The sequence below is a fragment of the Mustela putorius genome, unplaced genomic scaffold (genome assembly GCF_011764305.1).
Source record: "Mustela putorius furo isolate JIRA1106 unplaced genomic scaffold, ASM1176430v1.1 tig00000731_pilon_pilon_pilon, whole genome shotgun sequence".
NCBI classification, from domain to species: domain Eukaryota; kingdom Metazoa; phylum Chordata; class Mammalia; order Carnivora; family Mustelidae; genus Mustela; species Mustela putorius.
The window spans coordinates 955,418-970,754 of NW_025421461.1; positions in this window are offsets into that span (position 1 = coordinate 955,418).

Below are 15,337 nucleotides of genomic sequence, written 5' to 3' on the forward strand. Positions count from 1 at the left end.
ACGGGAAGAAGATATTGAAAGAGTAACTGAGGAGAATTCTCTTAGTTCAAAATTCAAGAGATGCCAAAAGGGAGTAAGTTGAAAAATCTCCCTTTCTGTTCTCCAGGTACCCAGTTCTCTTCCCAGTAGATAACAATGCTACTAGCTATGCTTGTCTTTCCAGAGCCATCTTATGCATAATCCAGCAATTCTGTGTACATTCAGCTTTCTCCCCATTGTCCCTTGTTTTACCAACAGGAAACTGTAACACTGCTCTGTACGTAGCTCTTATTCACTTTAGTCATTTAATAGTTCATGGAAATCCTCACAAGTACTCACAAAATCTAGAAACAGGAAATTGTATTTCTAACTAAATGTTAGTTATCTTTTCAAATAATATGTTTAACATGTTTTCCTTAGACATTTTCACAGGAGTTTGTATACCCTCCTTCCACTGTTCTGGAAACTACAGACTTTTTTTCTTTTTTTTTTTTAAGATTTCATTTATTTTGAGAGAGAGAGAGAGCAGCAGCGGGGCAGAGAGAACGGGACAAGCTGACTCCCCACTGAGCCAGAAGCCTGAGCCACCCAGGCATCCTGAAACTCTAGACTCCTGCTTGCTAGTTCCCAAAGTGGCACTATCCCACTAGCAAACCCAATATGATCCTGAGTCCTTACTGCAAGACTGAGCCAGTTTCCTAGGGTTAATTTTCTAAGCCTATCATCACTTTAGCCAACAGAAGCTTCAGTCCTACTTGGAGTCATTCTGTAAGCAAGAATAAATTCCAATGTTTTTATAACCAATTTGAATTGGATCTTCTGTCAAATGCAAGTACAAGAACTCTAACTTCCCAGCCAAGATATTATACAAATAGACACCATGACTTTCAATGAAAAAGTGACAGGGGAATTCCTAAGAAGACAGAATAGGGGCGCCTGGGTGGCTCAGTGGGTTAAGCCTCTGCCTTGGACTCAGGTCCTGATCCCAGAGTCCTGGGATCAAGCAGAGAAAGAGGGGGAAGTAGGCTCCCTGGGAGAGCTCCCTGGGAGCCTACTTCCCCCTCTTTCTCTGCTTACTTGTGATCTCTTTCTCTGTCAAATAAATAGATAAAATCTTAAAAAAAAATAGACATACTATTCCTCTTGCTAAGTACAACTAAAAATCCTGGACAATATATATTTAAAAAGCATAAGAAGTCTGAAAGGTAGAGGGAGGGCACACTGGCTAGGGACCTTGGAATTGAAGGAACAACGTGGTGGTGGTTTTGGTTTTGGTTTTGGTTCTTTGCCTCATTATTCCAAACTGGATACTAGAGGGGCAGGCAACCTAGAAATGCCCACATGCACAAAACTCCCCCCAAAAGCTGGCTGCTCTCTCTAACTAGAAAGACAAGGAAAAGGGCAGCCTTGGAAGACAGAAAACTTAAACAATGGCTTTACTCCAGCCCAAACTCCCAAAACATATTCTAGCCCTATACCCCCCAACCCCCGCCAGCAAGAGCTAAGCAGAAAGCTTAGACTTCCCCTCAAGCCAAGCTATAGAGGGACCCAGCTATCATCTTCTTCCCTCTCCTGATATAATGTCAGAGAAGGCCAAGTAGAGAGCATGGACTTTCATTCCCATTGGACAAAACAAACTGAAGAAAATAATAAGGACAGCAGAAATCAATGGAATAAAACAAAATTAATGAAACAAAAAGCTGGGTCTTTCAAAAGATAAAATTGATAAACCTCTAGGAAGACTGACAAAAAAGAGGGAAGACACAAATGACTAATATGAGTAATGAAATGGTGTTATCACTACAGACCCACAGACATCAGAAAGATAATAAGGGAGTACTAAAACAACTTAAACACATAAATTTGACAACTTAGATAAAATGGGCCAATTCCCTTGAAAGTACAAACTATCACAACTTGCCTGTAGGAAAGGGAAAAGTACAATAGAATTTGAACTACTAAAGAAATCATTGAAAGCCTGCCAAAGATGAAATATCCAGGCCATGATAGTTGGAGAAATCATACCAAACATTTAAAGAAGAAGTAATACCAGTTCTGCAAATCTCTTCCAGAAATTAGAAGAGGAGGGAACACTTCCTAACTCATTCTATGAGGTCAGTCTGTATTACCCTGATACCAAAACCAGACAGAGCCAATACCAAAAGAAAAAAGGAAAGAGAGGAAAGAAATAAAGACTCCTATAGATCAGCATTCCTCATTAATATAGAGGCAAACTTCTTGGTAAAATACTAGCAATCAGAGCTCAGCAGTATGTGAAAAGAATTATGCACCCTAACAAAGTGAAGTTTTTTCCAGGAATGCAAGGCTGTTTCAGTATTTGAAAAATCAATCAAAGCAATCCATGATATTAAGAGATTAACGAAGAAAATAAAACATATGATCATATCACTCGGTACAGAAAAAGCTTTTGACAAAATCAAACACCCATTAATAAAAAAAAAAAACATTCAACAGACTAGGAATAAAAAGGAACTTTCTCAACCTGAAAAACAGCAACTATGAAAAACCCACAGCTGTCGATATAGCTAATAGTGAAAGACCAAACACTTTCCCTCTAAAACTGGACAAGGCAAGGGTATTCACTTTCAGTGATGCTATTCAACCTAGTACTAAAAGTTCTAGCCAGTGCAAAAAGCAAGGCAAGGAAATAAAGGGCATACAGATTGGAAAATAATAAATTCAAGTGGATTTCTCATACGTTACTGGTGGGAATGTAAAACGGTACAGCCACTCCTGAAAACAGGGTGAGAGTTTCTCAAAACAAAACATAAAACCTAGTAATTGCATTTATCCCAAAGAAACAGAAACTTACAAAAAGATGAAAACCCAAACACAGTTGTTCATAGACACTTTACTTGTGGTGGACAAAACAGGAACCAACCAAAATATCTCTCGTGGTTAAACAAATCATGGCACAACCATACCACAGGATACTACTGAACAAGGAAAAGGAATGACTTGTTGATTCTTGCAATAATTTGAATGAATCTTAGGAGCATTATCCTGAGTGAAAAAAGCCAACCTCAAAAGGTTATCTACTTAGGATACCAATTATGTAAGATCTTAAAATAACAGATTAGGGGTTGCCATGGGTTGCCATGGGAGAAAGGGGAATGATTTTGACTATAAAGTGGTTAGTAGGAGGAAGATCTTTGTGGCGATAGAGGAATTCTGTGTCTTGGGTGTACTGGTAGTTACACAGATCTACACATACGACATGGAATTGCACACTCGCACACAAACACACGTACATTGTCAGATCCCTGGCTTTGATGCTGAACTACTATCATGCTCTATCTATAATTCATTCAAAATAAAGTTTAGAATTAAAAACACACACACGACAAGGGTTGAATTGCTTAACACATCAGCCTTCTCGTTCTTTTTTTTTTTTAAGGTTTTATTTATTTATTTGACAGAGAGAGAGATCACAAGTAGGCAGAGAGGCAGGCAGAGAGAGAGGGGGAAGCAGGCTCCCCACTGAGCAGAGAGCTCAATGCGAGTCTCGATCCCAGGACCCGGAGATCATGACCCAAGCCGAAGGCAGAGGGTCAACCCACTGAGCCACCAGGTGCCCCAGCCTTCTCATTCTTAAAATGAAGATAATAAAGTGTGAGACCAAAGGAGTAACACCTGTAAAGGGCCACATAAGTCAGTGCTCAATAAATCGTAGCTGTCGTTCTGATTGCTGGTGGTGGTGGAATCATTGTCACAAGAAGACAAGGATCCATAACCATAGTTGCCTCCGATGAGAGCAGAAAAATGAAAAAAAAAGTTTCATTGGTAACAACACAGATTTTGTAGAGGTCTTTTTTTTTTTTTAAGATTTTATTTATTTATTTGACAGACAGAGATCACAAGTAGGCAGAGAGGGAGGCAGAGAGAGAGAGGGAAGTAGGCTCCCCACCGAGCAGAGAGCCCAATGTGGGCTCGATCCCAGGACCCTGAGATCATGACCTGAGCCAAAAGCAGAGGCTTTAACCCACTGAGCCACCCAGGCGCCCCAGATTTTGTAGAGTTCTAAGGACAAATTTTCTCTCAGCAAATGAACTCTAACATGACCCCTTCCTCCCACCCCATGGATCTTTTTAATAAAATCGGTTTCCCTTTGACATGTGCTTCGTATGATGCTACTTGGAGGCTGTGTGATGATTCAGAGGACCTCTCCTTGCCTTCTCCACTGCACTGAGCTACCAGGAAAGGCGACCACCTTCCCGAAGCCCTTGGAATTGCATCAGTAGTTTGTAGTACTTGTCTTGGCACTTGTCATTATCGCCTCTTCATCTCAGGGATGTATTTGCGAGTATAAAGGTTATGCCAAAGATAGTAGATGGTCAGAAGGACACCTGGGAAGTGATAACAAAAGAAAGGCAATGCAATTTTTAGAACATTGCCCATCTGAGAGCAGAAAGCGCAAAGCTGAGGGACGCCTGGCTGGCCCAGTTGGTGGAGCTTGTGACTCTTGATCTCAGGGTTATGAGTTTGAGCCCCACAGTGGGGGTAGGTGTGTAGAGATTACTTAAAAATAAACCTTTTTTTTTTTTAAAGCACAAAGCTGAGACACACAGCTTCGTGTGTCTCACATGTTCTATTATTGGTGGTTCCTGGGAAATGTTCAGCTTCCTGGCGGGAAGGGGAGTTTTATGGCTATTCACTGAAACTTGTGAGAAAAGCAAATGCTGGTGACTGCTGCATAGAGATTGTCTCTCTCAGGTAGCCTGTATTCTTCCCTGAGAAGAAAGATTTCTAAAAAAAGTTTTTTTAATTTTTGATTTTTTAAATTATTAATTTTAAAAAGATTTTATTTATCTGACAGAGACCACAAGTAGGCAGAGAGGCAGGAAGAGAGAGGAGGAAGCAGGCTCCCCTCTGAGCAGAGAGCCGGATGTGGGACTTGATTCCAGGACCCTGGGATCATGACCTGAGCCGAAGGCAGAGGCTTTAACCCACTGAGCCACACAGGCACCTAGATTTCTAAAAATTTTTAAGTAAAAATGTCCTATAGGATCCTATTGCCTAATGCAACTAATAATGTGTACACTGTATTTCTTCATAGTTTTAATCAGACGTAATATTCAAGAGGAACACCCATAAAAGGCTAGGAGTGTCAATTTTCACAAAATTGATTTTTCCACAGGAAGCTGGTGACATTCGGGGCTAAAATTGTGCTATTCAATACAGTGACCTCTAGCCAACGTGGCTATTTCAATGTGAATTAATTAAAATAAAATAAAACATTCAGTTCTTCAGTCATACCAGCTCTATTGCAAGTGTTCATTAACGGATAGAAAACATGTCTGCCATCTCAGAAAGTTCTATGGAATAGCGCTAGAGGAGTCACAGCAAAGGTACAGAAGGAATGAAAAACATTCCTTCTGCACCATTGTTCCTACTAGATTCTTCTACTCCTGTCAAAGACATCTGCGTGTGGAACAATGCGCTAATGTCAAATGGAAAAAAATTAACCTGCAGACACCGGGATTTGAACCTGAGGAGTTTGACTCCAGCGCACACCCCTGGACATAGCTAAACAGCCCAGTTTTTCCCAGGAGAGAACACAGCTGGACAGCTGGTTGTGGACGTCTTCTTTTGTAGTCCAGGGAGAAAGTTCTCTGGACTCTGCCCCCATCCTACCCTGCCACACACGCGTACACACACACACACACACACACACAGTCCCAAAATGCGATGACAACACTTATGGAATACCTCTGAGGTTCCCATCTCACAAATCAATGATTTCAACACGCACATACAGTGTGATGTATTTGTGTTTACAATTCCAGAATTCCTGGGGAGATCTGCAGACAGCTGGTTCAGGGGTGGGGCGGGGACAAGAGTGTAGATCGTGTGACGAGCGACATTTTTCTCTCTCCCGTCAGCGTCTCTCCGTGACTCCGCGGCCTCACAGGACAATAAAGTCAGAAGTCTAAAACCGAGGACCGGGATGACTGCGAAGCCGGGGACAACTGCCTGGCGGGTCCGCAGCCCACGCGTTCCCAGGCTCGCAGGTGGGGGCGGGGAAAGTCGCGCTCGCGGAAGGGTGTGTTCCAAGCTCTTCCAGCAGGAGGCGCCCGCGACCGGCGCGAGGGCGTCCGAGGAGCCATCTCGCGAGGGCGGTTCTTGCAGCTTCCATTTTCTCCCCTTTCCAGGAGGCGTCTGGGTGGATAATCTCCACAGGAGGGACTTGTCTGTGCCTTGCTTGCCTTCTTGCCAGCTCTCTTACCTTTTGAGCTCCTCTTTGTAGATAAAGGACTCTGGTGTAGGGAGCGGCTATCTTCCATTTCTTCTTTTCCCGTAAGGACGGGACTTGCCAAAGCAGTTCCTCTCCCGCTTCACCGTTCACCAGGGACATGCACGGGAGCGGAGAACGAGGTAGCTTAGCTGCCAGGTTCGATATTCTTCTATTCCTCGAGCACTGGGATTTAGCCGAAACAGAGGCCATGGATTTCTGAGCGTGTCTGTACGTTTGAGGTGGTCACATCCCTCTTTGAGGCAGACAAGGAAGCTTTGATCTCAAGGTTTCTCCCAGGAAGGGACTGAATCCTTGGGACTCAAAGCTGCGGCACCTGCCGTTTAGCAACTTTCAGACCTTCTGCCATCGGGAAGGTATTTTTGGTTAAAAAAAAAAAAAAAAAAAAAAGCACATGTGATCATCAAAAATTCTGTCTGAGGACCTATGAGACGCTATTTGTATCTTACTTCCCACATGCAACCCCATCAGCCATGGCGACGCGCGGTCTGTGACATTTCTGGGTTAGCTTAAACTGTCTGATCTGGAAGGTGAAATGGGAAGTGAGAGCTCCTGCCATGGCCTACCCGGAGGCAGGTGGAAAAATCATGCAATGAGAGCCTCCGAGTCTGTGGGTTGGGCTACTGGAGCCCAGGACTTCACGCCTGGGCTTAGTATACTGTAAGTGCTCAGAAGAGGACCGACAGGGCATCCTCCTGGATGAAGGTATCTTTTGTGGAGAAACACACCTCATTTTCTTACTTCCTATTTCCTATGTGTTCAACAAACCCTTATACGGTGCTTACTACATGTAGGGTACTGTTGGGTACAAGGAGACAGCAGGCACAGCTCCAGCCCCCCCCCCCCCAAGAAATTCACGATCTGACGGAGAGAGAAGACATGAACACACTTAGCCATAACAAGAGAAAATGGCATGGGGTAGAGAGTTACAGTTACACTGCTGTGGAAATTTAGAAGGAGATGAGTAGGGATGGGCATCCAGGAGGGCTTCCTGGAAGAGTAGATGTTTGTGTGGTCTTTGCAGGATACAGAGAATCTGGAGATGTCCATTTCACCCTTAGTGACATTAGCAAGGGCACAGAGGATGGTTAGCTGTTTGATCTGGCTACTGCGCAGGACAGGTGAAGGGATTTTGGACAGCAGACAGGGTCAGACTGGCCTGTGTTCTGCTGGGAGTGAGGACCGGTTTTGTATAGTTCACCAGGAAGATCCCCACAACTTCTCTCTGAAAAATGACAGAAGAGGGTTGAGAGTTGAGGCAAATAGCCCAGTTAGGAAACAGGAGTAACACTGTTCCCAGGTAAGCACATAACTTAATGCAAGTTCACAGAAAACACATTAAGGAATTTGGAAAGTTAATTCATCATTTAATAAATATTTCTTGCATACCTACCATGAGCCAGAGGCTTTAGGAATAATGAAGGGAACGGATTTCAAAACTAGGGTCCTGAGGCCAGAAATGCAGTGGGAAAAGGCTGGAATCCAGAGACGAGGCAAGTGTAAATTCAGTGTGACTTGGCAATGCACTGGATGGATGTGGAGGGAGCAGGAGAGGCAAACATAGCTCAAGCAGGATCCTGGGTGATGTAGATATAAAAGAAACAGGTTTGGCTGGGGGTGGGGGATGAAATGAGTTCAACTTCAGGTGTGTTGGGGTTGAGGTTCTGACAAGGGAGCCCTCCAGAGCAGCCCAGCAAGCATTGGGCTTGTCAGTTCGTCGGGCCTGGAGACAGAGCTGAGACCACGGGAGTCCAGAGGATCCCCTTAGGAAAAGGGAAAGGGCCTGAGCTGCAGGCCCACACTGTGAGGTTAAAAGAGAATAGGGCTGAGGTAGATTGAATTATCCCTCACTCCTGCAGAAGGATTAAACATTTCTGCTCCGTAGAACTCAGGCACAGCCATTAGATTTCCATAACCAGTGAAATGTGGGCGGCAGTGACGTGTCAATACTGAGCAAAAACTAGAAATCAGTGTGCAGTTTATCATGTCTGTTTCTGCCTTAAGATCAGCAATGTCCCATACAGAGGCTTCTCCAATAGTCTGGGTCCTAGAATGAACAAAGTGAGAGGTGGGACCTCAGATTGTAGAGTATAAGCCTTGACAATGTCTGGTCTTCTCTCTCTCTCTCTCTCAATACAAATGCCTGACTTAAGTTTTGATCAGCAAGGTATCCACCTCAAAGTTGAAGAAACATACTGCCAGTCACAGACTACACACAGAGCCTGGCTACTTCCTTCCCATTCCGGATCCTTTGATTTAGAAATCGTGGCTGATTTCAGTGAATATTTGAGCTACTTGCCCTTTTCTCTTCCCCGCACTTTAAATCCCCCCTCTTGTGTTTTCAACTCACCAATAACAAGTGAGCCTGTGAAACCCTAGGCCCCCACCCCTTGATCCCCCCCAAAGAGTAGAACTCATGGCGCATGCTTGCCCTTCTGTCCCTACCCTCCCCAGGCCCCCCTGCTTCGACCTCGCTGTGTGGCTCCAGATGCTGCATATTTTCCACATCTTTTAAAAATGAATCTGTGTTTTTTCTTTTCTTTTTAAGATTTTTATTTATTTGTCAGAAAGAGAGACGCAAGCCCGCACAAGCAGGGGAAGCATCAGGCAAAGGGAGAAGCAGACTCCCTGCTGAGCAAAGAGCCCAATGCGGGTCTCAATCCCAGGGTCCTGTGATTATGATCTGAGCCAAACTACTGAACCATCCAGGTGTCCAAGAAATTCCAAGATTCTAAAGACACTGTTGCACATGTGTAAAATGATGTATGCACAAGACTATTCAGTGCATCTTTATTTGTGATAACAAAAGGTTGCAATGTAGGCTTACTGGGTCTGAGGACCCAGAGGGGGCCACACAGGACCAGCCAGGAGGGTCCTTGGCTTTGCCCAGGATAACAAGCCAGGAGAAAGTGAAAGCAGAGTTCACTGGATAGAATTAAGTATTAGATTATAGCAGACTGAGTGTCTAGGAGACTTGGAAAGAAAGGAAAGTGAGTCTCATCATTGCTCGGAGTTAGGGGTTTATTTGAGAAAGGGGTCCAAGGTCCGTGTTCCTTCGGGATTCCTGGGTAGGGTCCAATCACAGGTGAGTGACAGGTGAACAAAGGAGTTAGTTCAGAAATCACTGAAGGCTGGGGTATTGATGCCAGTATTGGTCAGAGTTTGTTCAGAACTAAGGGTTTGTACTGGAACATTTTTGGGATCTGGTATTTCTTAGATGTCACTGGGTCTATGGGGGTTGAGGATGAAACTCAGAGAATGGTTAACTTTCTTGATTCCCCCCTTAGAGTGGGAACATAGCTTCCTCCATTTATTCAGACACAAGGAGAGCCTTTCTGAAACAAAGTGCTTTAAGTTTCCCTATCTCGGGTGGACCAAGCCAAGCACTCATTAGTGAAAGTTGGTTAAACATATTTAAACATTCTCCGCTGGAATATCATGAAACTCAAAGAAGAAAATCTGTGCTCCAATAGGGGAAGTCAGTATATATCTTAATGACATATATAAAGCTAAAAAGGCAAAATGAAACTAGATTTTCCTGCAATAATACAATCTAATAAGTATGTCCCCCACCTCCCAAACTCTAACTGGTTTACAACAGCTACATTTTTGTGCTCACGGATCTGGGGGTCTGACTGCTGTGGGCTGCCAGGCAGGTTCAGGTGTGCTGCACATGTCTCTCACTCCGGGGCCCAGTCTGAACATGCAAGCTCTTGTCCTGGCAGATGGTGGGAATGCAAGTGTTCTGGACATAACTTGCCACATCTCCTAAAGCCTCAGCTTGGGATTGGTGCACTTTTACCTCTGTCTGCCTTCTGTTAACTAGAGGAATGTCAAGTTCCACGGCAGCAAGAGGGAAGTAAGTTCTAACACAGTGGAGGGAGGTAAGAAGAGTGACGATTAACTGAGCAAAAGCCCAATCAAAGCACAGATGCACACGTGTACAAGCTCTGAGGGAACCCAAGGAGGGGAACACAGACACTGGGGCAGGCAGAACCATGATGAATGACTTTTTATACATTCTATTTGTTGAGCCCTATTTGTGTATTAAGGTCATATTTCTGAACCATGTGAATAAAATGTAAGTAACTCAGAAAAAAAAAATCTACATTGTGCCATAGACCTTGATTGTGAATTCCCAGAGGGCAAGATCTGTATCTTCTTTCTTTCCACATAACCATGTTCTTCTCAGACATTGAATGACTGTGTTATATAAATGTTGATGATGTCATTATATTTTCTTATTTGCCACTTCTCCCATGAAGCCTCCCCCAACTCTGCCTCCTTCCCCAGGCTGAAAATTTTTTCCCATTCACAGAACCTTTTGATATTCTCATAGCTCCATTCACAGGGAGGCTTGGGGAACAAATTCCCCATATAGTTGCATTAATTATCCAAATTACCCTTTGTCTCCACCTCCACCGATGGATTCTCAAAGAAAGGAATTGTATTTTTCTATCTCACCCTTTTTGGTATATATTAAGCATTAATAACCTTCTTAAAAGACCACTTTTCAAAGATCAGTTTAGGTTTATAAAAACATTGAGAGGAAGGTACAGAGATTTACCACCACCACCTGTCCCTACACATACACATGCTCCCCTATTATCAATATGAGTCACGGGCACAATACTTTTTTTTTTTTTTTTAACCAAGAATGAATCTCTATCAACACAAAATAACCACCCAAGTCCACATTTTACAATAAGGTTCACTCTTGGTGTTGTATATTCTCTGGGTTTGGACAAAACCCTAATGACATGTATCTACCATTATAATATCATACAAAGTACTTTCATTGTCCTAAAAATTCTCTGTGTTCTGCTTATTTATCCCTTCTTCTGCCACCCCTATTAATCTTTTGTTGAGGGAAGTTTAAGATATGAGACTTTAAAGCATCTTATCTTTAATTGAATTTAAATTTAAGAAAGTATAAAGCATCTTACTTTAATTTGTGCTTATGATACTTAATCCCCCCCTTGTAATTTAGGTACTGATGTTTGAAGTCATAGGTGTACTTATCTATAAAGTGAATGTGAATAATACTTAGTTATTTTGAGGTTGTAAAGTGCTATGGGGTCCAAATGTCACCTAGTGTATTATTGAACATGGACAGATAGATAGATGGTAACAAGCCTCTTAACTGAGGGATAAGAAAATCCTTGCTGGAATTCATTTAAATTCTTTCTCTTCTCTAAGTTTCTGGTTCTGTGTGAAATGGGTACCATCCTCCTGGTAATTGTTGGGGAATCACATTTCGCATTTTGATTTTAACAAGATACTTGCTTTTCTCCTTTTCACCTTAAATTAAAAGAGAAGAGATGCAAATTCTGACCCCATCATGGAAGGCAGCTCTTCCTACCAGCCAGCTTTGGAGCTGGTGAAGTTATCAGTGATGCTAAAATTGCCTCCGGCAGCTTTAGGAAGCACGTTGCAGGAGACACATTGTCCATCAGTCTAGAGATTGGTAGGACTTTCAGCTAAGATGTCTTCATCAAGGATTGGGCTTGAGTTACGTCTGGACCAATCAGGCTCTGTCTCTAGGGCTTCACTGAGAAGCGACTTCAAGTCTGAAAAGTAAAAAAAAAAAAATAAATAAATAAGGGTGGGCACAGATTGGCTGATACTTCCTGGTACCCTGTCCTATGAAGCTGCCTGTTAACTTCTGTTCCCTGAATCCCTGCTCTTTCCCTATAAAATCCCTTTTTGTCATTGTAACAGGAATAAATATTGATCCTCTTGATGGATATTGGCATAAAGGTCCCCAGATTTTTAGCCGGTCCCACTGTCTTCAACAAAAGACTACATTTCCCAGCATGCATTGCAGACTAGAGAGCCAAAGAGATGTCAGTAACCGGGAGTCCACCAGTCCCCAGCGTCCTAGGAGGGGGGCGCTGAGCGCTGTGTCCACCTCGCTGCTTTCCAAGGAGTTAATGCTGAGGGGATCCTCGCGTTCAGAAAGTAACCCAGTGTGTGGGGGTGTTGGGCCCCGGGGTGACCTGCGGGAAAGGCAGCCGAATTGAGCAAGTGAAGGGGTAGCCCATACTGTCACCCAGTGATTCCCTGGTAGGTGTATTGCCAAGAGGAATGTACCAGAATGTGCACAGCTGCTTTATTTGTAATCACCAAAATGCAGAAACGACCCCAAAAGTTCAGCAACACACAAATTGTGATGTAATCATACAATGTATTGTAACAAATCAATGGGAAAGAATTAACTGTGCTAGGGGCAATGCAGATGAATATCACAGACATTGTGATTGATGATCTTTCACAAAGACACAAAGTTGAGTACCATTTCATGAAGTCTAGGAACAGGGGATGGCAGTGGCAGACGCCAAAAGAGTGACTTCCTGGGGCTGGGGAATGTGATGGGGAAAAAGGGATGAGAAAGCCTTGTGGTACAGGAATTAGTCTACATGCTGATCTGGGAATAATTCCATAGGTGTCTACATACGTAAAAATTCTCCAGGTTGTACATTCAAGATCAGTGCGTTTTACTATCTATATAAAACGGTGTGTATATTCCACCACAAAAAAAGTAAAGGATATCCTAAATAACAAAAATCCAACTGAGTAAAAACTTTTTTAAAAGATTTTTATTTATTTATTTAACAGAGAGAATAATAGCGAGAGAGAAGAAACGCAAGCAGGGCGAGTGGGAGAAGGAGAAGCAGGCTTTCTGCTGAGCAGGGAGCCGGATGCAAGGCTTGATCCCAAGACCCTGGGATCATCACCTGAGCCAAAGATGGCCGCTTAATGATTGAGCCACCCATGTGCCCCTCAACTGAGTAAACTTAAGAGATCTAATTGGCTTTATTATTGATTCATGACTCAGGCACCATCCCATCTAGCAAGTAGAGGGAAACGCCAAAGGCCTACAGAGTAGAAAGGCTTTTTATAGGTCAACAAGGAACAGAAAACAGGAAATCATGAGCAGAGAATTCATTGTTTTAGGCAAGGCCACCCTCCTGAAGGGAATGGAAGGGGTGTATCAGCAAACTTTCTAGTGCTGACCAGGAAACTCCAATGTCGAGTGGTTACAGGTTACACTCCTGGGGGATTGCAACTGCATTTGGGTTAGGTATTAAGTCTTGGTTTACTGACTTGGGCCTTTAACCTCAGCAAGGCCATTTGGGGTCAATGATTTTCTTCTTGACAGATACACCACTTCATTCTTGCGTCAGTATTCCCATAGGATCCAAAATGAGCTCAGAAGGTTTTAACAGGAATTCTCTACTTTCATTTTAATCAAATTTGATTTTCTTTTTTTTCCTCCTCCCCAAATTTCATTTTCTAATAAATCACTCCCTATCATCTTTCAGCTGAACTAAAAACTCCTTTGATTAATGACATAATAATTGTGGTTAAAGGAATAGGTTCTGGGGCCCAGACTTTCTGGGCCTTAAATCATATCACCTCCTCCCACTAGCCACGTGAACCTGAAGAAAGTGTGTAGCCAATTTTCCTCATTTGTAAAGTGAAGTCGTTATATTACCTACCTCACAGGATTGTTGAATAATTAAATGAGTTAATACATGAAAAGTGCCTAGAATACTAAGAAGAATGCATGCTATTGTTCCTGGTGCTCAAAGCCATTCATCCTTTGTCCCCTATCAACCTTCCAGTGGATGTCTCCCCATTCACTTTCCAGTATCTACTCACTCAGATATACTTAACCATGCATTTTCACTTCTTCTCTTTTCATAAGCTGCTCCGTCTGCCTGAAACACCCTTCCCTCAGTATGGTGCACCTAACACATAGTTTGAGCACAAACATAGAGCACCAGCAAAACAGTTAAAAAAGAACCCTCCAAAAAAATTCCAAATTGCGTGGAAGGAGTTATTATGGGAAAGTCTAAGTAAAAATAGTTTACTGAGCTGCACTGTACCCTTTTATGGTCTAGGGTTGTTTGCGTTTGAATTGCATCTGTGTGGTAGGAAGAGAGGTGACTTTGATGATCCTCCTTTGGAGAGGTGAAACCCGTCTCCTTGAATCTGGGAGGGTTTATAACCATGGAGAAATGAGCCCATGCCCTTTCCAAGTCAAGGTGAAATCAGTTCCTTCTGGTTATTTTGGGATGCAGGCTCTTGGAATCCTCCTGAGGAAGCCCAGGCCATATGAAGGCAACTTAGAGGGCTTCGACAGCCACAACCGAAGCTCTAGCCAATAATCAGTGTCAACTGTTAGACCTTTCATTGAGGAAGCCCTCGAGATGATCCTAGCACCAGCCATCTCCCTGCAATTATATGAGATCCTGACACAGAACAATACCAATCAACTCCCATAACCATGAGAGAATGGAATGATTCTTGTTGTTTTAAGCCACGAGGTTTTGAAGTGATTTGTTATATAGCAATAGATAACTGGAGCATTTTTAATGGAACACTCCTTCCCTCCCTCTCTATTCCCATCTGAATAACCCTTCTTGTTCTTCAACACTTGGCTCCAGTATTCCCCCTCTGGGAAGTGTTCTCTGACCTCTAAGTCTGAGTGAAGTGCCCGACCCCTGGAGCCCCACAGACCTCTGGGCATCCCCCACCCCAAGCTCTATAATCATTGTTCAGCTGTCTGATGCCCCCATTTAAAATGTTAAACTCACATGAGCAGTGACTATGTTTTTCACCCTCTGTATTCCCAGTGGCTAGGGCAGAAGTAGAAAAAAAGTAGGGGTAGTAAACCATGAGAACCCCAACAACTTTTTCAGCAAAGCAGGGACTTAGGAGTCAAGGGATGGCCAGAATGTGTCAGGGAGAGTCAAAGCAGGCTTAGGGACCAGATTGTCAGGTTCCCTATCCTAGCTGGGTAACCATGGGCAAGTTACCAAACGTTTCTGTGTTCCAGTTTCTTTCTTTCTTTCTTTCTTTTAATTATTTATTTATTTGACAGACAGAGATCACAAGTAGGCAGAGAGAGACAGGGGGAAGCAGGCTCCCTGCCGAGCAGAGAGCCCTCATGCAGGGCTCAATCCCAGGACACTGAGATTGTGACCTGAACCAAAGGCAGAGGCTCAACCCACTGAGCCACCCAGGGACCTCTGTGTCCCAGTTTCTGTAATATGATAATGGTGAAGAAGATACTAA